The sequence below is a fragment of the Hydra vulgaris genome, chromosome 12 (genome assembly GCF_038396675.1).
Source record: "Hydra vulgaris chromosome 12, alternate assembly HydraT2T_AEP".
In the NCBI taxonomy this organism is placed as follows: domain Eukaryota; kingdom Metazoa; phylum Cnidaria; class Hydrozoa; order Anthoathecata; family Hydridae; genus Hydra; species Hydra vulgaris.
Genome location: NC_088931.1, coordinates 85,188,242 through 85,212,173, shown reverse-complemented (window position 1 = coordinate 85,212,173; position 23,932 = coordinate 85,188,242).

The window sequence follows — 23,932 nt, the reverse complement described above, 5'->3', positions numbered from 1 at the left end:
TATATATATATATATAAATATAAATATATCCGCTCCTGATATATATATATATATATATATATATATATATATATATATATATATATATATATATATATATATATATATATATATATATATATATATATATCAGGAGCGGATCCAGGCTGTAGCAAATGTAGCTTTGCAGCAGTCAGCTCAGTTTTTTTTTCTTTTTCTTTTTTACATACGAATTTTTTTTTCATGCAAAAGAGAAAAATAATTTAAATAAGATATGGAGGTTACAAGTAATCAAAATGCGGCGCTTCAAAAACTTATTCAAATCTGTATCTGAGCCAAGTTGACAATGTTACGGAAATATTTCAGTCGGAAAAATGAAAGGCTTCACTGAAAAACCCATGTTTTTAACGGGTTTTGTCCCACATGCCCATAAATTTTTGAAAGAATGTCTAACATTTCGCAGCGCATCAACTTAAATTGAACTGGTATTTAAATAAAATGGCATATTGACTGTAGCAACTGTAGCAAAAGTCAATTGTCATATTTTGAAACAACTCTATACATATCCCCAATAATTCCCAACACCGGACCACACCGGAGTATAAAAAACAATCTTTGTAGAGCGAAATATGCATAAGTTACATTCGTAATACATTAATGTAATAAAAATTTATACAAAAAAAAAATTTTGAAAAATTTAAATTTTTATAACAATTTTAACTGTGCACCCACAAGTAAAAATATGTAATTGAGCCAAAATTTTATAGCATACGTGTATCTCATTCGCATTATTAATGTTTTTGATTTTTTGAAAAAAGAATTAGTTTTCATAAATCGGTGTTTGGATTTAAGCAGAGCGGTAAGCTTTTTTAAAAAAATTATAAGTTATCCTTTTGGACTGCTTGGCATAACCTAAAACCCTTTGCACTTGCATGTACACTCTACTGCGCCTCTCCCTATGTTAGTCAGTCAATGTGACTACACTCCACTGTGGTTTTCCCTATTTTAGTCAGTCAAAGCATGAATACTCCACAGCGCCTGTCCCTATTTTTAATTTAAATTTAAACTTTTTTTTTAATTATATAATTTTTTATTGTATATATGTATCACAAATATAACTTACATATGTTTCACTCTATTAAAATTGTTTTTTATACTCCGGTTTTGATCCGATGTGGCCCGGTGTAGTCCGGTCTAGTATTCGTATACACCGCAGAAATTCTGTTAAATATCCGCTCTCCATTATAAAACTGTTTTTAATAAAGTGGATAGCAATCATTAAATGAAAAGGTTTTATAATTATAAAGACTAAATTAAATAGCACCATCTGTTGGTTTCCTTATTTGGTCTATTATGAAAATGGTGAAATTTGTTTATGTTTATGAAAAATGGTGAAATGTGTTAATTGCTGTTCTACGAGTTATTTACCATTAAAGAAGTCAAACGATTTTTAACCGTTTTAAAAAATTTATAGATTTCCCAAAGACAAAGAAAAAAAAACATGTTGGATAGAACGTTTACCTAATGCGAGTTTTAAAACGTCTAGCAACACTTAATTATATGATCTAATTGGCATCAAAACTTCAAAAAGGTTAAACTAAAATACCGTCAACCGGGGTGACTTTGGACAGCGGGGTGACTCCGTACAGAGCATTACATTATTTCTTTTAGCAATGGCGCGAAACTACAAACGTAAACTAAACTTAAAAGTGTTGTATGGAACAAGCTCTAAAGAAGATATAAAAAAAGCTATAGAAGATCACAGTAAAGGCATGAGTATTCGGAAAGCTGCTGATAAGCACAAAGTCAAAAAATCAACATTGCATGATCACATTAGAAAACCCACTTTAAAGAAGGTTGGAGGCCAGACAATTATAAGCAAAGCAGATGAGGTAATCATTGCTCAAATGCTAGAAGCTGTTGCCGACTGGGGTTTTCCTATTGGAAGATTAGAAGTCAGAATGATAGCTTTTAATTTCCTCAAAAATTGTAATGGGTCAAACAGTTTCAATTTGCAGATACCTGGAAATGACTGGTTAAATTCTTTTATGAAACGAATCAATTTTTCTGGCAGAAATGCTTTTAACATATGAATCTCTTGGTAATATTCAACCTTCAAACATATTTAACTTCGATAAGACAAACCTTTGAAATGATTCTGGAAAAAAGTTTGTTTTAGTTCGAAGAGGAAGACGACGTGTGGAAAATTTTTGCTAAGGAGCATAATGTTTACTTCGCTATGTTGCCACCAAATGCCACACATTTAATGCAGCCATTAGATGCATCTGTCTTTGGTCTAATGAAGCGTGGTTGGAAACATGTACTATATGAGTGGAGAAAACAAAGCAGAAAAACTGGATGTTTTCCCAAAGAACATTTTCCAGCTCTATAAAAAAGTTTATCAATTAAGTTGCAAGAGACAGTATGTCAGAATTTGGTTTCTGGCTTTATTACATGCGGGATATATCCAATAAACCGTATAAAGGTTTTAAAAAGAATTCCTGAATACAAGGAACCTGGTGCATCAACAGCATCCATTTTAAACGATTCTATTACAACTTTGCTAATGTCTCATCGTGGTGCATATGAAACAAAAAAACCAAGGGGCAATAAGTTGAACATTGCATCTGGGGCAGTTTTAAATGTAGTTGAAAATATTGAAACTGATCTTTGTTTCATCTGTAGAAAAGAAAACAATGACAAAAAGCGATGAAATTAGTAAAGAAGAAAAGGAAGTTTTAATTGATTAGAGTGGTTGTGAACGTTGTGGTCGTTGGTATCATTCAAAGTGTTTGGAAAATGCCATGTCGGCTGATTGCATTGTATGCCCAAAACTATAACTATTTTTTGAATTTTTTAAAAGACAATGATTTTAATATGATTTACTTTTACAGTTGTCAATAATTTAAACAAAATGAGAAAGATTAGAAATTGATTCTTCATTCTTGTTAATTGATCATTGTAGTTGTATCAGTAACTAAATATACATTTGAAATAGTTTATCAATAGTTGTTGTTTTTTGTTTTGTTATTTGAAATAAAAAATTTTTTAATTAAGCAGCTTTTTTACATAGTTATACATTTATTTTAAAATTCTTGTTGTTGAAAGTTTAACTTTTAAAAGTTGTTGAAATTTTAACTTTTAAAATTTCAAGCTTCAAGTGTCCGGAGTCACCCCATTTCCCGATTTTGATTTTTTGATTTTCAGACCGTTTTTTAATGCTAATAAGATATTGGAAAGCTGAAAGCCACAATTTATTCATGTTCTTTATAATAACAGTGGTACGTTCCAAAAAAATATTTCCATTTTGTATAGATTTTAATGAAACAGTTTAATATTTTCTTCGAAAATTGTCCGAAGTCACCCTGGTTGACGGTAACATTTTGCACAATTTTCCTATCAGATAGATTTTTAGTTTAATCTAAAATTGCAAGGAACTTTCTACTACTTTTTTTTTAAATTTGGAAATTTCTACTAGGAGCTATTATTCTTTGTGACAAGGTGTGTGTTACAAAAATGTTATTGTATCAGAAAGTTGCTGTTTTTGGAAAACCAATTATATAAATTCTCTTTCGAAAAGTGTTTTAGATATTATGATAACTTGTAATACAAGTTATATGTTTGATGGTCCTAAATTTCTTTTGAAAATGTTGTGAAAACCTGTAAACAAATAAATTCCTAATTTTTTTGTGATCAAATTCATTTAACTTTAGAATCAGTAAGAAAGTCAAATAGCAAAGCAAAGGCAATTATATGTGATGAAAATCTAACTCTAACATTTAAAGAAAAACTTTGGTTAACTACAAATGGAACTCTTTTGTTGTTTGACTTTTGCCAACATTATCTAAAACATAAAAAATTATGGACTCAGAAAGCAAAACTTTTTTTTCTGATAATATTTACAATGTTCTTCTTAACCACCCTGAGACTTCTACTACCTCAAACATTAACAAAACTGGTTATTTTATTAAACTTGCTGTCACATATTGGAGAAGTGTGGAGATTTTAAGTTTAATAATGATCAAAATGCTTCTTCAGTGATCTAAATGATAAACAAAGAAAGTTTGTTTTGGATTTTTGCAACACACTATTATGCATGAAAAAAATCAGAAAATAAGCCTAAAATATCAACACATGCCACGAGGCATTTCACAAATTTATGCGTGAAGAAATAGTTTAGCTGATTAAAACCCTATTAAGAGAAACACTTTTGTTACTAATTTTTTATGTTAGAAAAAATTGTTAAAGAACCACTTGAAATAAAATTTAGAAATTTAAGGAAAGTATCTTTAGACATTTTATAAATGTTCTTTGAAACCAATGAAGTCTCTTGTTTACATTAACTTGTATTTTGAAATTATGATTTGCCTAATGAATATGAAATTTTGACAGTATAATGTTTTATTTTTAAAACTTTGGTCAATATCCAAAATCATTTGAAATAGGTGGATTAAAAAGTCCTTTTGACAATACTGTTCAATGGCTTTTCTTCGATTAGATTAAAGATAAAGTTTGTTTGACTTTCATATTCAATACTTTTATGCTTTACTGCATTACTTAATTAAAATTGAGTGATATCATTACAATATACTTTTATATAATAATTTATAAAAAACCACTGAAAACTTTTTACACCAAAATCAAACAAAGAACTATGTTGTTTTAAACAAAGAACGACCGTATTAAGTTTGTCTTGTTAGGTTGACATTTATTCATTGACACTTTTGTTTTTATTATTTGCTGAGATTTGTTGATTGTATCGTTGTTAATTGTAATATGCCTGGAGTTTGCTGTTTTGGGATTTTAAAAGCATTTCTTATTTATTTAAAGCAATAAATTTTTATTGAAAAGCTTTAGTTCTTTTTCTTAATTTGATTTGAAACTGGTTTTTTTTATTTTAATATTTGACAAAAGGTTTTTTGTAATAAAGTAATGAAGTTTATTATTACAAATATAAAAATATTTATAAACTGTTTTTATAAATTTATATAAATCGCTAGTGTCTATTTTAATTTTCAGATATTTTATAAAGTAAGCCATTAAATAAAGCATAATGTTTTTGAAAACAAATTTTAATTAAATAAAAAAATTGAATTTAAACAGATTTAGATTAAATTTGTTGTTTTCATTTTCAAATATCAACCTCCAATTATTTTGCAGACCAAAACACTTTAACAACCACAAATATTTTGTTGATTTAAATATATAGATAAATTTATATGATAATGTTTTGTGTATTATTTGGCATAATTACATTGACTAGCATTTGGAATACCAAGAACTAAATTTAGATACATCAACTGAAGATAAGGGTTGTTCAGGGTTTTAGTCATGATTAAAAGTCATAAAAGACATGTAAACTATCATTTCGTTTAAAAGCATTAAATTAAACTAGATGGTGATCCGCCCCTGTATGTATATATATATGTAAATTATGTTAGTGTATTTTACAAATAGAGTGCTCAATGTTCTTAAAGAACAGAGCAATAATAAATTAGTAAAAAACACTTATCTAACTTTTTTCTTCAACTTTATGTTTCACCATTGCTGGATCATCAGAAAGAGTTACTAAATCTTAAAAAAAATTCAATTTATAGAAAAAATATTTTACTAGAAGTTATAAATTATTATAAAAAATTTTTTAATTACTATATTTTTTTGGTTAACGGGAAGTTACAGAAAGTAATTATTAAGTAAACTTTAGTTTTGTGTTTATATTAAATGCATTATTATTTATATAAAAAACCTGGTCATTTTTAATATTTAAATGGATTAAGTTGTCCGGAACCACCCTCCAAACATGTGTCTGATACCACCCGATCATACCTCATTTACAAATACTAATTTTAAAACAGTGAATTTAAGTATTAAACGAATATATTTTTTTAAATAAGTATTGTAAATAAAAATGTGTTAAAAATAAAAGACTTGCCGGCGGAACTACCCGACTCTACCGCAATGAAAAATATACTTTTTAAGAACACAATATTTATTACGTTCTTAAAAAGTATTTTACTTTTAAAAAACATAATAAATATTATGTTCTTAAAAAAACAGATTGAAATTTCAATAATTTGTTGCCCTTTAAAAATATTTTTACATTTACGTTTTTTTGTTAAAAATATTACGATTTACATTTACATTACGTTTGACATAATTTATGAAGCTGATAACGATTTAATACATTTGTGTTGATATATTTAAAAAATATGCTACTTTTAAAGTAATTGAAATGAATTATGTAATATGTATTTCATTTTGCTCTATGCTAACAACAAAAAGTATTTATCTTAAACACTACTGAAGCCATAATAGCTATTCGTATCGACTTAGTGTTCAAAGAAATAATCGTTTTTATAACAATAAGTTAAAAGTAACTTAAGTTACTTTTATGTTATTTATTTTAAATTATTGTTATAAAAATAAAAGAAAGCAAATGTCAATAATTTTCTTGAAAGAAACATTAACTTCTGGAGGTACAATAAATTTATGTTTATTAAGAATTTATTAACAATATTTTGATGCTTGAATTATGATTTCATTATTTATTAATTATAACATAGGGCTATGAAGCAAAAACCTCAAAAAGTGGCCATAAGCGGAATTTTTTTAATACACCATTTTCATTAATTTTTTTTACGACTTATTACAAAAAATATCAAATGAAAAGATTTTTTTATTTTTTTTTTATCATAAAGCTTTATTTAGGCATTCTTTTATCTTTTTCAAAAATAAAATGCCTAAAATAATGAATATAGCTTTTGCCAAAAGAGTAATTAAAATATTAGGTGAAAATATAAATTTTCCAATTAATATTGTTTTTGAAAATAATATATCTCAAAAGTTCCGCAGAGCTCCACCCTGAAATGACTTTTTTATCCTAGGGTATGTTATCAAGGGTGACTAAAAAAAAAAATCAGTGTCCTCAAATTGCCCGATATAGATTTATGGGCATAAGTATAAAAAATAAAAACCTGTGTAAAATATTTTTCCCTCAACAATGAGGGGGTCGTAAACTGTACGTGGTCATTACTTCTGAACGCCAAAAGATTTTTTTATGAAATTTGAATTCTATTGATAAAATTAAATTTTACTTTAAGTTTTGAAAACAATTATGTTAAAAATACTGCCCCCCATCCTTTTCAAAGGGTTGGAGGGGGCTGTAATTTGGGTTCTTCATGTTCCCAAGCTCCAATAACCGTAATATTTTGTAACACATCCTCATTTGACAATAGTATTAAAACAAAAAATTTGGGAGTTCACATCATGCAACAAGAGCTGAAAAATTAGATGTTAGGAAAGCAAATAGAAAGTCTTCAAGATTTTGAACTTGAAATCCCCTTCTCAAACTAGAAAGCAAAAATAAAAATAAAAATTGAGATAACCATGTTGGACGGCAAGGCAGTGAATGATATAACAGATACAAGCTCAACTCAATCTTGCAATGTTTGTTCTGCCAAGTCTAGTGAAATGAACAAGCTGGATATAATTAGAGAAAAAGTTTGCGATAAGCAAGCTATAGCTTTAGGATTATCCACACTGCACTGTTGGATACGAATGTTTGGATTCATTCTACACTTGGGATATAAAATGGATATTAAAATATACCAGTCCCGATCTCCAGAAGATAAATTATCTGTAAAATCTCAAAAAAAATTAATCAAAAGAAAGTTTAGAGAGGTGTTAAGCTTAGTGGTTGATACTCCTAAGCAGGGATTTGGAAATACTAATACAGGAAACACTGCAAGGAGGGCATTTCTAGCAGCATAATCGTTCTCTGAAATAACAGGAGCTAGTTTGACATCATTTTAAGACTAAGAAACATATTGAATGCCGTTTGCAGTGGATTCCACCTGAACTTGGATGCTTTTAAAGCATACTGTTATAAAACTTCAGAGCTGATAGTGGAAACCTATCCTTGGTACATTATGCCACCTACTCTTCATAAGGTTCTGGAACATGGATTTTTAATTGTGGAGCATTTGGATCTTCCCATTGGAGTGTATTCGGAGCATGCTCAGGAAGCACAAAATAAGGCCATACGAAATGCAAGACTCAATCACACATGCAAAATATCTAGAATTAATATGATTCAGAACCAATTCCATTATTTACTAATAAGAAGCGACCCTTTCATCTCTTCGATTGCTTTTAGGAACCCCAAGACATTTTCTGGTCCTAACCTTGATCCTGACGTGCAAGACCTCCTCAGAAGAGATGAATAGTTATTTTTTTCTTAATAAATGTTATCTTTTCAAATTTAAACTTTTTCATGTAAAAATTCACTTATCAGTATATATAATCAGGGATTACATATTAATGCTTAATAAATAAGGTAAATATTTTTTTCACTTAAAAAATATTTTTAGAATAATTTCTAGAATCTAAAAATTAAAAAAAAAATTTTTGAGGGAAGAGGAAGGTAAGGGGAGGGGTCTACAAATTGAAAAGTTTTTATTTACCCACTTTTTAAGTTTGCTTTTTAATTGGAACAATAATTTAATAAAAACGTTTATTACTTTACAAAATTTTGAGTTTTAGCCGCTTTTTGACCATTTCGCTTCACTGTGCATAGCATAAAATACAGCTTGAACAGAAAGTGCATTCTTCATTGCTAGACATACCTGTTAGAGTCAATATTATAGATGCTACTAATGATTTGCATAAGCAAAAAAAGAGAAAGTTTTCTGAACCAGATGACTTGTTTATGGAATCGTTTATATATGGAGGACATTGACTTTCTCTCCATCTAAGTATTTTTTTTTAATTTATGCTTGTTGTATGGACATTTGCCATCAAAATTTTGTGAAGCCACGATAATACCTCTAGTAAAATCTAAAATTGGAGACTTAACAGATGTAAATAGTTACAGAGCAATCGCAATCTCTCCCGCTTGCTCTAAAATACTTGAACGTATTTTATTAGAAAGAATCGAATTTCATGAGAATGCTGATGATTTTCAGTTTGGTTTCAAGAAAAGTCATTCCACAATTTCTTGTACATATTATTTAAAAAAGACAGTTAAATACTATATTTCTAGAGGAAGCCATGAATTCGCATGTTTTATAGATTTCAATAAAGCTTTCGATAGCGTTAATTATTGGAAACTGCTTTCTAAATTAATTAATCAGAGTATTGCCAAGAATTGTGTCTTTCTACTTGCATCTTGGTACAAGAATAAAGTAGACTATGTTTATCAGATAAAATAACATAAGCTATGGTGTACGGCAAGGTAGAATTCTTTCACAGTTCTTGTTCATATTTGATACTGATTTTCAATATTACAAATATACATATTGGATGTAACATTGGTGGAACTTTTTTGAATCTTTTGGCATATGCTGACAATATTGATAATATTATGCTTATTGCTCCGTCTTGGTTTGCATTTCAAAAATTATAAACTGTATTAAATGTTGAAGCCATTGCCATTAACATGTCATTTAATACATTAAAAAAAAAAGGTTTGTATGGTATTTAACCCAAAACAGAGATGTAAGATTGTATCAAGCAATTTTTAAAATCTCTATGAAAATACGCTTCTTTTGAGACCCAGGTTGACATAATTGTTTTCAAAACTTTTGAATAACTTTTTTTTCGATAATATTAGGGACTTTACCCCAAATACTAAAGATTTAAGCCCAAATATCTTTACATCTTGACGTGATGGTGAAAAATGAGTTGCATATTTGAAATCAAAATGAGAAATGCTATACATAAAATAAATTGTTTGCTCGGCACCAGAAAAAATTTCTTTTTTGTTAACCTGTGTAGTTTATCTCTATAACATCTCAACGTAGTAACTATAAAATGCCTAATGTAACTATATGTCTATATTAAGAAATATTTTTAAATGCAATGTTTTTAAATATCATCTGTATTATTAAATAAATATTAACAGAATACTAAAATTAAAATTCTGTTAAAAATTCGTTTCCACTCTCAGTAAATTTATTGGTTTTCCTTCGTTTATAAGCTCTTCATAACAAATTCTTTTTTTTCTGCTTTTTGGAATAACTGTTAAATTGCCACTATTTTCCCATTCTATTTTTTCTATTGATTTTAATTCAGCTTTAATGTTATCATACACTAAGAGTATTTTTACTTCTATTTCTGCAACTTTATATTTGTATTTTGTTATAAGATCTTTTTCTGATTTATTCTGCTTTAAATCAACTTGTGCTTTCTCAAAAGATTTGCAAAAATCATATTCTTATGGTAAAATATTAAATAGGAGTACTGCTGTATGTGTTTTAGACAAAGAACTGACATTAATATTAGGTTTTACAATTTAAACCCAAATATCTTTACATCAACATCGGTTTTATTGGTGATATCTCCTTATCTCTAAGATTAAAAGTATTGGTGTCATTTGATAAAAGTACATCACTGAAAAAAGCTGTTACCGGTGGATATCTTTTAAGAACTGTCTTTATTGGTAAAGTAATTTCCTTATTAGGTTGAACATAAGATTTTGTTGAAACATCAGATAAATGCAGAGAACTGGTTGTTTGGTCCATACTTAGATTCTTTGATCTGATTATTTTTTGTATCTGAATTGAATTTTCTTTTTCTGGTTCTTCTGTTATTAGTGCAAAATTAGTAAAAGAATCGTTAGTGCTGGAATTTTGGTGTTTTTATTTTCTAAAACTATATACTTTTTTAAAGCATTACAATTTAAAATTTGAGTACCCTCGCTACACTCAATCTTGATCTTTTGTGCAGAAACTTTAGCTTTGTCCAATAAACATTTATTCCAGGTATTCTTGATATATTCAGACGTTAATGTGGATCAGCAAAAATGATGTAGCTGCAAGTTTGATGAAATATTATGTATTTTATCTTTGATTAATATTCCATTTTTTGATTCAAACCACTAAATATTACCTTCTGACAAGTAGTCTGATATCCGCTCTAAATGTCCTTGCCATGTACATGGATACATTCAATCATCCAAAATGGAATTTTTGTTTCTGTTCGTTCATGTTCATTTACTATCTTTCTTATGCATGCTGATGGTTTTGAGTTTTGAAGCCCTCGTTTAATTTTTATGACGTTGTGGTCGAAGCAAGGTGATTAATATCACAAGCTCACTATGGTGGTTTGTAGTTCTTTAAAAGTTCTTTCCTCTTTTTCAATGTTTGCCGATATTCCAGAAACTATTCTCAACATATGTGGGGCATGTGTGGGGCATGTATTATTAGGTTGGTGCTTGCCATACATTTTTCTTTGTGAGCTATTGGTTTGTCCTTTATAAGTTCTTTTAAATAAAATGAATGCAAAAAAGTTTGATGTTAGAGAAACAAAGTATTTTCAATTGTTCGACTGAGTTCATTACCTAACAGTATGCCTGGAATGTTAAACATTGTTAATAAAATATTGTAAGATTTTGAATCAATTTTACCTTTCAATGTCAAAACTAATTTACTTAAACATTTGCGATAGTCAATGCCACGTTTGCAACCTTTGTTGTCAAATGATAAATTTACCATTTTCTTAAACAGTTTTCTTTCAATAGTATTCAAATAAGAACTGATTTCTTTATAAAGATTTGATGAGTAACCTTTCACATCATGCAATGGCTCACATGGCAAGATTTCATATTTACCCAAATATGGCTTTCATTAAAATCCTCATTAAACAGCAAAGCTGGTGATCGCTGCATGCCATGCATTTCACAATCAAGTTTTTGTTGTAGAGTTTTTTTGTGTAATTTATATTGAAAATAATAATAATATAACTAAAAAATTCAGCCGATAAAAATGAAAAAGGAAAGTAGAAACTAAAGAGAAAACTGATTTAACAATCAATTTACTATTTGCAGAAAAAAAAGAAGAAGAAAAAAAAAAATTTAATTATTTTTATAATAATTTAATTATTTTTTATAATAATAATTCTCTATTTTATTCTACTTTTATTTTTATTATACACGCACGCACACACACACGTACACACACGCACGCACACACACATATACATAAAAATATATGTCCGTTCATATATACATACAAAATCAAATAATTCTGTTTTATATTACATCTACAAATTGCGTAATATATAATAAATATTGCATTTACAAATTGCGTTATTATTATAATATAGAATAATATCAAACATGTTTTAAGTACCATACAATATAATTAACATGTTGTCAATTTATTGATATGCAATATATTAATATGCATCAATTTATTAGATATAATTATAATAATTAAGATTGGCAAAATTTTTAATAAAAGGATAGTAATTGCTTTGTATCAAAATCAAGTAAGTGTTGCTTTGTTTCACGTTTAAAATGTTGAGTTGAAATTAAAGTTTTTATATTAATCGTTAAAACCAAGTTCCATAACCGCGACCCTCGGCAAGATATTGAAAAATCAGCTTGTTTTAATAATGTTTTTGGTATAAAAAAATTATTTATTGAGTATTTAGTTTCGTATTTGTGGTTTAAAGAAAAAAAGTAAGTGCGGAGAATGCTTGGTAGCGTACCATTTTTAAACTTAAACATAAAAATAAGTAGGGGAGACTGGGGCTAGTTGGCCGCTGGGGTAAGTTGACGAACTGCGTTTATCTTTAGAGCCTTTCATCAGAAAATGACAAAAATAACTCAGAAACTTCCTTATTGACCATTTCATCATTCACTGTAGTATTGTCAGGATTTGCGCTTGCGCATGCACATGTGCGGGGCATGGGAGATATTGAGATTTATGCGTTTTTTGGACAAAAACGTAACTTTTAGAACATCGCTTCCTTTTTACTTTACAAAGAAAATATTTAGTCGTATGAAAAAAAAATTATTGTAAAAGTTCCAGTCACAATTGGTTTACTATATCCAGTCAGACTTTTTTTTCAAAGCTGCCGTTTTTCAGGATCTATAGACTGTTTATTAAAAAAAAAGCTTTCGGGGTAAGTTGACAAATTTTTCACGGGGTAAGTTGGCTCATAGCATTTACTATGGAAAAAAAATATTTATTTTATAAAATTATTATTATTTTTTTTTTTAATTTTTAACAATATTGAAAATATTTATTCTTACAAAAAAATAAGAATAAAAATTTTTTTAGTTTTTTTTTCCACAGATAAAAGGTGGGCTACTGTTTGGCTTTTATACTGACTAATATTTGGTACCAGCTAAAAGTAATATTAAATTTTGGGATAAAATTGTTGCTAAAATTAATTTTAAAAAAATTTATATTAATTTTGCACTTAATAGTGCATTAATAATCATTTTTATAGTTTGTGCCAACTTACCCCGTGGTGGGGTAAGTTGGCGCAAATTTTTTTTTTTTTTTTGAGGGCCCGGAAAGGCCCCAAGAATTTTTTTTTGTAAATGAATGCAAATTTTATAAGATACCCTAATCCATACTCTTTAAGACTACACTTTAATATTTTTAAAAAAAATGTACTGTTAAGGCTACAGAGCTCATAGAGTAAAAACCGAGCCAACTAGCCCCGGTCTCCCCTATATTAAGAATATTTATTTCATAGACATTAGGCACTCCAATTTCTCTTAGTAGTGGTCTAGCACTAGCGTATTTATTTGCATTTAATATCAAGCGACTTGCTCGTTTTTGTATTTTGTAGATTGTATTTAACTTTGAAGGATAAGTACTTGCCCAGATAACGTTGCAGTAGCTGATGTAGCTATGAATAAATGCAAAATAAATATTTTTTAAACAATTTGTGTTCAGGAGATGTTTTGTTTTATACATAATACCAATAATTTTAGATATTTTATTTTCTATTACTTTGATATGATTACTCCAGCTAATATGTTTATTAAGAGTTACACCTAAAAACTTGATTGAGTATTCTTGTTTAAATTTAAAGGGAGGGTTTCAGATTTTGATAATTTTGTAAAAAGAATATATTTACCTTTTTCAACATTTAAAGAGAGTTTGTTAGCCTTAAACCATTCGTTCAGGTTCTCAAGTTCTTGATTAACAGTGTTAAATAATAATATTGCTTTATCATATACACAGTTCACCATAAGCAATAAATAAGAATGGTTATTTATAGTAGATCCATCATGCCAAATTTGAATGTGTCTTTTTCTGTTAAATTTTAATAGCTTATTTCACAAATCCTGAAGTGTGTGAATGTTATAGTCATTTTCATTTATACGATTTAGTTCTTCCTTAACCTTGTCATCACCCATTGAGTTTATTTCAGATTCTGAATGTAATCGCATAAAACATTTGTGCTTTTCAGCAAATGTTTTTCTGATATGATTAAGAGGAATTTTTCTACCTGCTACCTCAACCTCAGTAGTTATAAAAGATTTATCATCAGTTATTGTAAGGATTTGGAACTTTTGTGGTATAATTAATTCACCAGTTGTATATTCTCCTTTAGACACTTTCTCTTTTATATTTATCTTTAATTTTTTCATTGTTGGTTCATCAAGTATACTAATATCTGTTTCATGTATTTTCTTTTGAAAAATACAACTTATTAACAGTAAAGGTGAGCCATCTCACCTTTACTGTTAATAAGTTGTATTTTCGTGTTAGTTCAGTAAAGTTGATTTTTATACCTGACGCATAATAAACTACTTCCCTTCAACAACCATTTTCATTCCATTTATTTGTGTAGTTTCCAGTGTGATTTTTTAGTTTACTAGGATTTTTTTTTTCATTACGAACTTTTGAATCAGCAAAAGTTTCAAAGCTTTAATTCATACGCATTTTTGTACTCTTCCGCAAGGATATTTCAGTTCCAAATGTCTTACAAATAAAATATTTGTATTTATTCAAGAGAATTTTCAAATTTGGAAAATATGAAAACTATTGTAGTCTATTTGAATATTTTGAATATTAAGAAAATCTATATAAAAAGTAGTCCAAAATTTTATATAGTTTAACTTTTTTAAAGATTAAGTACCTTACAACTGCTGTTTTTTAAAGCTTTTTTCAACACTGCATTTAAATAACCTTGCATGTTTATTTCGTACTTTTTTTGCGTCAGATCTTGATGGTTTTTGAATTAAGTTTGAATCAGGTAAGAAGGGTATCACATTTGTTATTGACGTAAAAGAGTATTGTTTTTGAAAGTTTATATTCGCTTCACTCAATAAAGAAATTGACAAAAGATAACTAGCTTTATTTTGTAGAGTTTTTTGTCGCAATCGTAGACAACACACTTTGTGTGGGGATCGTAGACAACACATTTTGTGTCGGGATCATAGACAACACATTTGCATAATGCTTAACACATTCTTGACAGTTGGAGAACCTGTGTCGATATTTATCAATTAAACTAAGTTGATTCCATGCATCTAAAGAAAATGTGTCCATTATTATCTTCTTTATTGCATCATGTTGTTTAGAAAGGTAACATTTTTTTGCCTTAATCTTAATCTTAATCTTAGGAAAATTTCGACGATGTCATTAGAGACAGCAAAATTTTCTTTTTTTCAGCTGAATACTAATTTATATTGATCAATTCTTTGTTTTAATGAAACCTTTGACATAAGCAAATTAAATACAATAACTTTGACATAACCACATGACAATGGATCTATTATAGACATAGTGATAATCTATAAAGTTTAAAGAGTAAAAAATATTATACTAAATAATATCATTTTACAGCCATTCCATACTTTAAATTTAAAAAATTAATTACATTTCTTTTTAGAAGCAATGAAGCTAACTTGTCTAAAAGTTTACTAGTAATAAAAAACACAACGAGTTTGAAAATGAAAGTAATTTGTTATAATATATACCGCCTCTGTTTTTTGTTTACGCATTCTGATTGGAATAAATTAATTTTCAAGATGACCGAATAAGGTCCCGAGTATTTCAAAAAATGATACAAGATACCGAAAACAGTTTTTTGAATGAGGCTAAAAGTTATGATTATTTATGCAAAAACGACTTTTGTAGAAAAATTAACACTACCATAGTTTATCTGAATCTAACGTGACATTATTGTTAAAGATGCTCATTTAGGTGTGGCATCGAAAATAATAACTTCAATTTTCATAAAAAAAATGGTTTTTCATGAATAATTTTTCCAAATAATGTCTGATTATAAATGTCAAGTTACATTCATTGAAAACAAACACCAATATGTGCTTTTATAAAAAAATCAAATCCATAGACTTATTTATTGCCATGCCCCATAGTACTTTGTGTTGAAAATTGCATCTTTTCTAAATAAAACTGCGCTAGACGATTTTTTATAAACGCATTACTTTTACCAGATTATACTAGTGGTTAAAAAAATCTTTCCATACATACCAAATATGTCATACTTTTTCATGAAAAAGTTTACATATATTGTAGCTGAAAAAACTGAAAAATTTTTGTTCGGAAAACCGTGTACCTTAGTTGCATTGAGACTGCCTCGAGATAACGCTTATATGCTTAAGCTCACTATTAATGAAGATTTTTCATAACTACAAAATAAGAAGCGAATTAAGTGAAAAGATGAAGATTGAGCGTAACGCTGGAAAATATGCCGTTATTGATACGATACGTTAAAAGATACTTCGTTATTGATACGATACGTTAAAAGATACTTCGTTATTGATACGATACGTTAAAAGATACTTTGTTATTAATACGATACGTTAAAAGATACTTCGTTATTGATACGATACGTTAAAAGATACTTCGTTATTGATACGATAAGTTAATAGTAAGAGAGTTTAATTTAAAAGCTAATTAAGTAATTTTATTTATAACCATGTATAAATAATAGAGCAAAACTCGACATTTTAATTTTCTAATAAAAGTATTAATGATAATGACGCTGAAACAGACTGCTTTGACAAATTGAGTTTTGAAAGTAAATTCTACTCAGTTTGCTAATCTGCATAATATCTTAAAAATAATGAAAACGCATTTTCAATTTTAAATATTAACATCCGAAGTCTAAATAAAAACTTTGAAAATTTAAAAATCTTATTGGATAAAATAAAACATGTTTCTAGCATTATTTGTCTAACAGAAACGTGGTGCAAATGTGACGAACAAAGTTCACAGTTTGATTTAATTAATTACAAGTCAGTTCATCAACCACATGATAATTATGGTGGTGGAGGCGTTAGTATTTTTGTCTACAATTCAATTAATTTTTTCCTTCGTAATGACCTAAGCGTTAATGAAACAGATTGTGAGTCATCGTGCATTGAGCTTTTTATTAAAACCACAAAAAACATAATCGTTAATGCTATTTATAGAAATAGCATTAACGATTAAAAACCATGTGGTAGATTAAAAAAATTTAAAACTCACTTAGACACATTTTTAACTGAAGTCAATAAAGTTTACGTTGTATACGATATCAATTTGGACTTGTTAAGCTTCAAATAAAATTAAGCATTTTATAGATATACTTCTTCAACATAATGTTATTCCAGCAATAAGCCGACCAGAATAACTAAGAATTCTTCTACTTTACTTGATAATATAATCACTAACAATTTTTATAACAACTATATTTTTACAGGTATAATCAAAACAGTCTTATCAGATCATTTTCCTACTTATTTTAATCACTAGCAATATCACAATATTTATTCTAAATTTATAATATACTGTCGGCAGATCATTAAATACTTCTAACAAAAATTTCAACACCTTTTAAAATATAACGTTGATTGGGATCTTATAATGCAATCGGTAGAGGTAAATAATGCTTATGAACTATTTCTTAATTTTTTTTGTGACCAATATGAAAAAGCATTTCCTGAGAAAAAAAAATTGTTATAAATACCAAGTCACATCAAGCTCCTTGGATGTCTAAAGGTTTATTAAAACCTTCAAAGAAAAAAAAAATTTCTAAAAAAAGTATAAAAATGAAACAAATTACAAACTTTATAAAAATATATTTGAAAAAACTAAGCAACAATAAAAAAAAATTTACTATTCAAAGTTGTTAAAAAAAAACAAACGGAAATGCCAAAAAAACGTAGAGCGTAATTAAAGAAAACTGGCAGAAAAGATAATGGAATAAGTATTCAGCCAAAAAAACTTTTAGTAGATGGTAAAATAATAAATGACAAATCAATAGTAGTTGAAAATCTAAACAGGTTCTCTTTCAATATTGGTCCAAACTTAGCTGAAAAAATCCATCATGTTCATCATCATATAACTCATATTTAAAAACATATGTTAAGGTCATGGACGAATCTAAACTATATATTAATGAGTTGCAATCTGCTCTAGATAATCTTAAAAACAACACAAGTGTAGGTTTTGATAATACTATCATAAATGTTATTAAATCAGTTTTTCAGATTATAGGAACTTCTTTACATCACATTTTTAATCTTTCGCTTCAATCTGGTACAGTTCCAGAAAAATTAAAAATTGCACGAGTCTTGCCTATTTTTAAGTTTGGCGATGACACGGATTTTTCAAATTACAGACCAATATCAGTATCAATATCTCAACTGATCACGCTTTGAGCGAGTTAGTAACTCATGTAACCAATGCCTTCAATGATGACCGTTTTACATTAGAAGTCTTAATTGATCTGTCTATAGCCTTTGACACAGTCAACCATTTCATTCAAAATTATTCATTTTAAAAAACTTGAACATTATGGAATAAAAAACAATAATTTACTATGGTTTAAAGAATACTTATCAAATAGAAAGCATTGCATTCAATTTGGAAATGTTAAAACAACAAAAAGTATAATAAAATGTGGAGTTTCTCAAGGCTCAATCTTAGGACCGTTACTGTTTTCTCTTTATATAAATGATATATTACCTCGAACTTATTAAATTTTATTTTGTTTGCGGATGACTCCGATCTATTTTATTCTCAAAGGGATATAAAAACCCTCTTTAAAGTAGTTAATGAAAAAGTAAACAAATGTTTATTTATAATAAACTTTCACTTAACGTTAACAAAACTAAGTTTATTTTATTTCACAAACCAACCAAAACAGGAAACCTTCCTTTAAAATTACCTAATCTTAAAATAAATAATATAAATATTACTAGACAAACAACTGTAAACTTTTCAGGTTTTATTTAAGACAAAAATTTATCATGGAGGAATCATTTAAGCACTCTTGAAAGAAAACTTTCAAAAACATTGCAATGATGTGTAAAGCAAAACCTTTTTTAGATGTAAGATCTTTAAAATGTATATATTTCTTTTATACATAGGTATTTAACTTACGGCAATATTGTATTGGCAAGTAGCAGCTACGCTAAGTTAAAGAAAATTTATACTAAACAAAAACATGCATGTAGAATAGTATTTGAAGCAAAAATCACTGTGCCTTGTGAACCAATTCTACGTAAACTGAATGCATTCAATTTTTATCCACAATACACTGCAATTTAAAAAAGCAGAAAATCTTAGCCATTGTAGTGAAGAATGTGAGTCATTAACCTTAGAACTGATTAATAATAAGAAAAAAGTACAAAAAGTTTTTTTAACTTCAATGTATAGACCACCTAGTGGTAATATAAAATTGTTTGAAAAATATTTAGAACTGTATTTAGAAACGGTAGGAAATAAACAACTATACTTAATGGGGGACTTCAATATAAACCTTTTAGACATAAAAACTGATAATAAAGTTAAACGCTTTATAAATATTCTTTATCAACATGGTATATTACCATTAATTAACAAGCCAACTCGTGTTACTCATCAAACTAAAACACTCATAGACAATATCTTTATTAATAATTTTTCAAAATATAACACTCAAAGTGGGATCATAAAAACCGATGTAAGTGATCATTTTCCAGTCTTTTTTACTTCTAATTCAATATACAAAGAAAAATCTGATGGGATACCAAACAAAATATAATATATAAAAAAAGCAAAATAAATAAAAATAGTATAAAAATTTTTCGCGGTCACTTATCGCTAATAAACTGGCAACAACTTATTAACTACAAAGACACAAATAAAGCTTATGAACATTTTATCTGTGAGTTCAGTAATGCTTATGAAAAAGCATTTCCAAAACAAGAAAAAAGTGTCAAGCTCAAAAATTTACAAAGTCCATGGATTTCACAAGGCTTCATCAAATCTTCCAAAAAAAAAAAAAACTCTACGAAAAATATTTAAAAAAAAACAACCTACAAAAATGAAAAAAAATATAAAACTTATAAAAACCTTTTTAAAAAACTTAAGAAACAAGCTAAAAAAAATTATTATTCAAATCTTTTACAAAATAATATTGGTAATAATAAAAAAACATGGGATGTTATAAAAGAAGTAATTGGAAAGGAAAAGATTGACCTAGGTAATATCCTGCCAAACCATTTAAATATCGATAACAAAAATATTGTTATTAATGATCAAAAAAAGATTGCTGAAAGTTTTAACAATTATTTTACAAACATCGGAAACACACTAGCTAATCAAATAACTCAAAGTAAAAAATATTTAAATCGTATTTAAAAGAAGTGGACTTTGTAATGTACGAGTTTGACTTATCTTCTGATGAGCTTCGAAACGCATTTAAAACAATACAATCAAAAAAGAGTCCGGGCCTTGATGATATCAGCTCTCATGTAGTTAAAGAAGTTTATGATGTTATTGAATATCCTCTATTGTATATCTTTAATCTCTCATTAAAAAGTGGAGTTTTTCTTGAACACTTAAAATTAGCACGCTTAGTTCCGATATATAAAAGCGGAGATAACTCTACTTTATCAAACAATAGGCCTATCTCCATACTTTCATGCTTCTCGAAAGTACTAGAACGCATTATGTACAACAGACTTTTTTCATACCTCCAAAATCACAATATCCTTTTTAATAACCAATACGGATTTAAAAAAGACCATTCAACTGAACATGCAGTAATAAAGTTAGTCAACGAAATTTTGAATGGGTTTGACAAAAATCAATATACACTTGGAGTATTTATCGATCTGTCGAAGGCGTTCGATACAGTGGATCACAAGATCCTTCTATACAAACTTAGTAATTATGGTATAAAAAATAAAAATCTAAAATGGTTTAGATGCTATCTAAACAATCGTAAACAAGCTTTATATTACAATAAAACTTACACTTCTCTTCAAACCATTACTTGTGGCGTTCCCCAGGGATCTATTTTAGGTCCTATGCTTTTTCTTGTTTTTCTACACCCACTCAAATATTTAAACTATTTTTAACATAGTAAATCAGGAGTTTGAAGAGCTAAGCGATTGGTTGAAAGCTAACAAACTTTCCTTGAGCATTGAAAAAAGCAAATACATTCTTTTCACAAAACCATCAAGGTCAGACACATTACCATTAAAACTTCCGGATATTTTAGTTGATAGTAATATTAAAGATAGAGTAATATTAAAAAGAGCATTTTCTGTGAAGTTTTTAGGAGTCATTCTAGACGAACATATTAGCTGGAAAGAGCATATCAAGTTGTTAGAAAATAAAATATCTAAAAGCATTGGGATTATGCATAAAACTAAGTATATTTTAAATAAAGTATGTCTTAAAAGTTTATACTTTGCATTTGTTCATAGCTACATTAGCTACTGCTATGTTGCCTGGGCCAGTACTTACCAATCAAAACTAGCCTTAGTCTATAAAAAACAAAAGCAAGCATGCCGCATATTCACAAATGGATATGTTAGTGCTAAACAAATAATGAAAGAACTGAGAGTTCCTAATATTTATGAACAAAACATCTATAGCATCCTTCAGTTTATGTTCAAAGTAAAAAATAGTTTGGTCCCAAAAATATTCCATAATTACTTCCAATTTATTGATCATAAATACGAAACAAAACATTCTAAGCAGAACTACTATATTACAAAAATGTCTTTGAGTCAATCCCAATTCTCAATATTTAGAAGAGGACCACAATTGTGGAGCTCATTTCTCACAAATAAGATTAAAACGATAAACTCTTTTCAACATTTTAAATGCGTTGTTAAACAACAGTTACTTGACCTCAACATTACTGAAACAATCTCTTATTTTTAAAAAAACTTTCACACGTCTTAAATTTTTTTTTTTTCCTTTCCATTTACACAATAGCTGGAAATGATTATGGTTATATTTATAAAAATGCATTTAATTATATTTATATTTATAAAAATACATTTACTTGGCTATTTTACTTATACGAGTTCTTATATTTATATATATTTAAATATCTTATAATTTGTGTTTATCTTATATTTAATTGATATTGATTGTAAAACATAATTGAAATTAACGGGTCAAGATGATAAGACCATCGTCTTCTGCTTGCTCCAGTCAATTTGTTACGTTAACAGTTTTGTAAAAAAAAAAAATTATGTTGACGAAAAAGATTATATAATATAATAATAATAATAATAATAATAATAATAATAATAATAAATGTGTTTAAAATTAACATATTCCTCGTCATACAGTTCATGTATAAAATAAAGCATGGACTGTCTCCAACGATATTCTTTCCTTATTTTAGAGAAGTGAGCTATAAATACCCCACCAAGTTCGCAGACAATAATTTTGTAACTCAAAAATATAATCCAAAGTTATGTTCTTATTTCATTCAGTACCGGGGGCCAATTTTGTTGGGGGATATTTGCGTTACTATTGGGGCTCGGTGATAAGGCTAATTTATGCCTTCTTTTTGCTCCAATCAACTGTACTTTTTTATATTGTTGTACATTGTAAACATTTTTAACTGCGAAATAAATTAATTAACTTAAGGCAGGTTTTTCGTAAATAACGCAAAAAACAGAAAAGTGATCCCAAATCATTGGCAATATTTTGACAAAATTTAATTTTATTCCGTTTAATGTAAATATTTATTTAACAAGGAAAGATAGATCTTTTTATACTTTTATATTTAAAGATGAAAACTTTTACAAAAAAAAAGTACTATTATTTTAAAGTTAGTGAATTGTTATACTTTTTACGAGAAAATTTTTTTTTTGATAAACTGATAGGTACGCCAAGCTCGCTTTTATATTGAGTTAAACAGCCGTGTCTCTAGGTCACCTCAACCCTTTAACTAAACAACGATTGGCCGTACAAAAAAGATTTAAACAATAACACAGCTGTGTATTTAACCAACCAAAAGTGTGGTGAAAACAAATTTTATTAATATTTTTGATAAAATTCTCAAACTTGTTCCTTGATCGAAAGTTCCTGAGCAAAAGTCAATAAACCTTTTTTTCGTGAATTGTACTTAAATGACATAAACTTCCGTCAAACTTTCGAATACAAAAAGTACTTAAGTTTTATTCAATAGACATGTCAGGATGATATATTTATTGACATCTATATATATTTAAAATAACTCTTGTTTTAATTTCAATTCTAACTTTTGTCTTCTAATAATTCTATTCGATGTTTGTGATAAACTTATGTAAATTAAACTTTTGAATTCAATTTAGAGAGATTGGTTCGTAGAATAAAGCATACTTACTAAAATAAGCTCTACTCAGCAAATTAATTTACGAACCCTAATATCGCTTTTAAAATATCAATGACTTTGTAGACCTAACGTAGCTCATAAAAACCAGAATGTTTTAGTTCATTGGAAAAATCTCTCCCAAATAGTTTTCATTGTTTCTAGAAATGTGAAATAAGCTCTTTCCATTGATGCGATTAAAAAAAATAATTTGCCCACATCAAGTTTTAGGGGTTCAAATACATGCTCAAATGCGTTCAAAGATTGAAGTCTTAATTTTTCCCAAGATATTCAAGAAAAGAAAGTTCATGACTTAGAGGAAAAAATTCACAACAAAACAGAAATTGGTCAAACAGAAAAAAATAAAGTTCGACAATTAGAAGACAGCCAAAGAAGAAATAATCTACGACTTGATGGACTTAAAGAGAGCGAATTGGAAAGCTGGGAGGAAACCGAATTGAAAGTCATCAAAGTATTTGAAAACAATCTCAACATAAAAGGAGTTACTATTGAACGGGCACACAGAACAGGAAAGATAAGTTTAAAAAATCAGAGAACTATTGTAATGAAGTTATTAAATTAGAAAGATAAGATTAAAATATTAAAA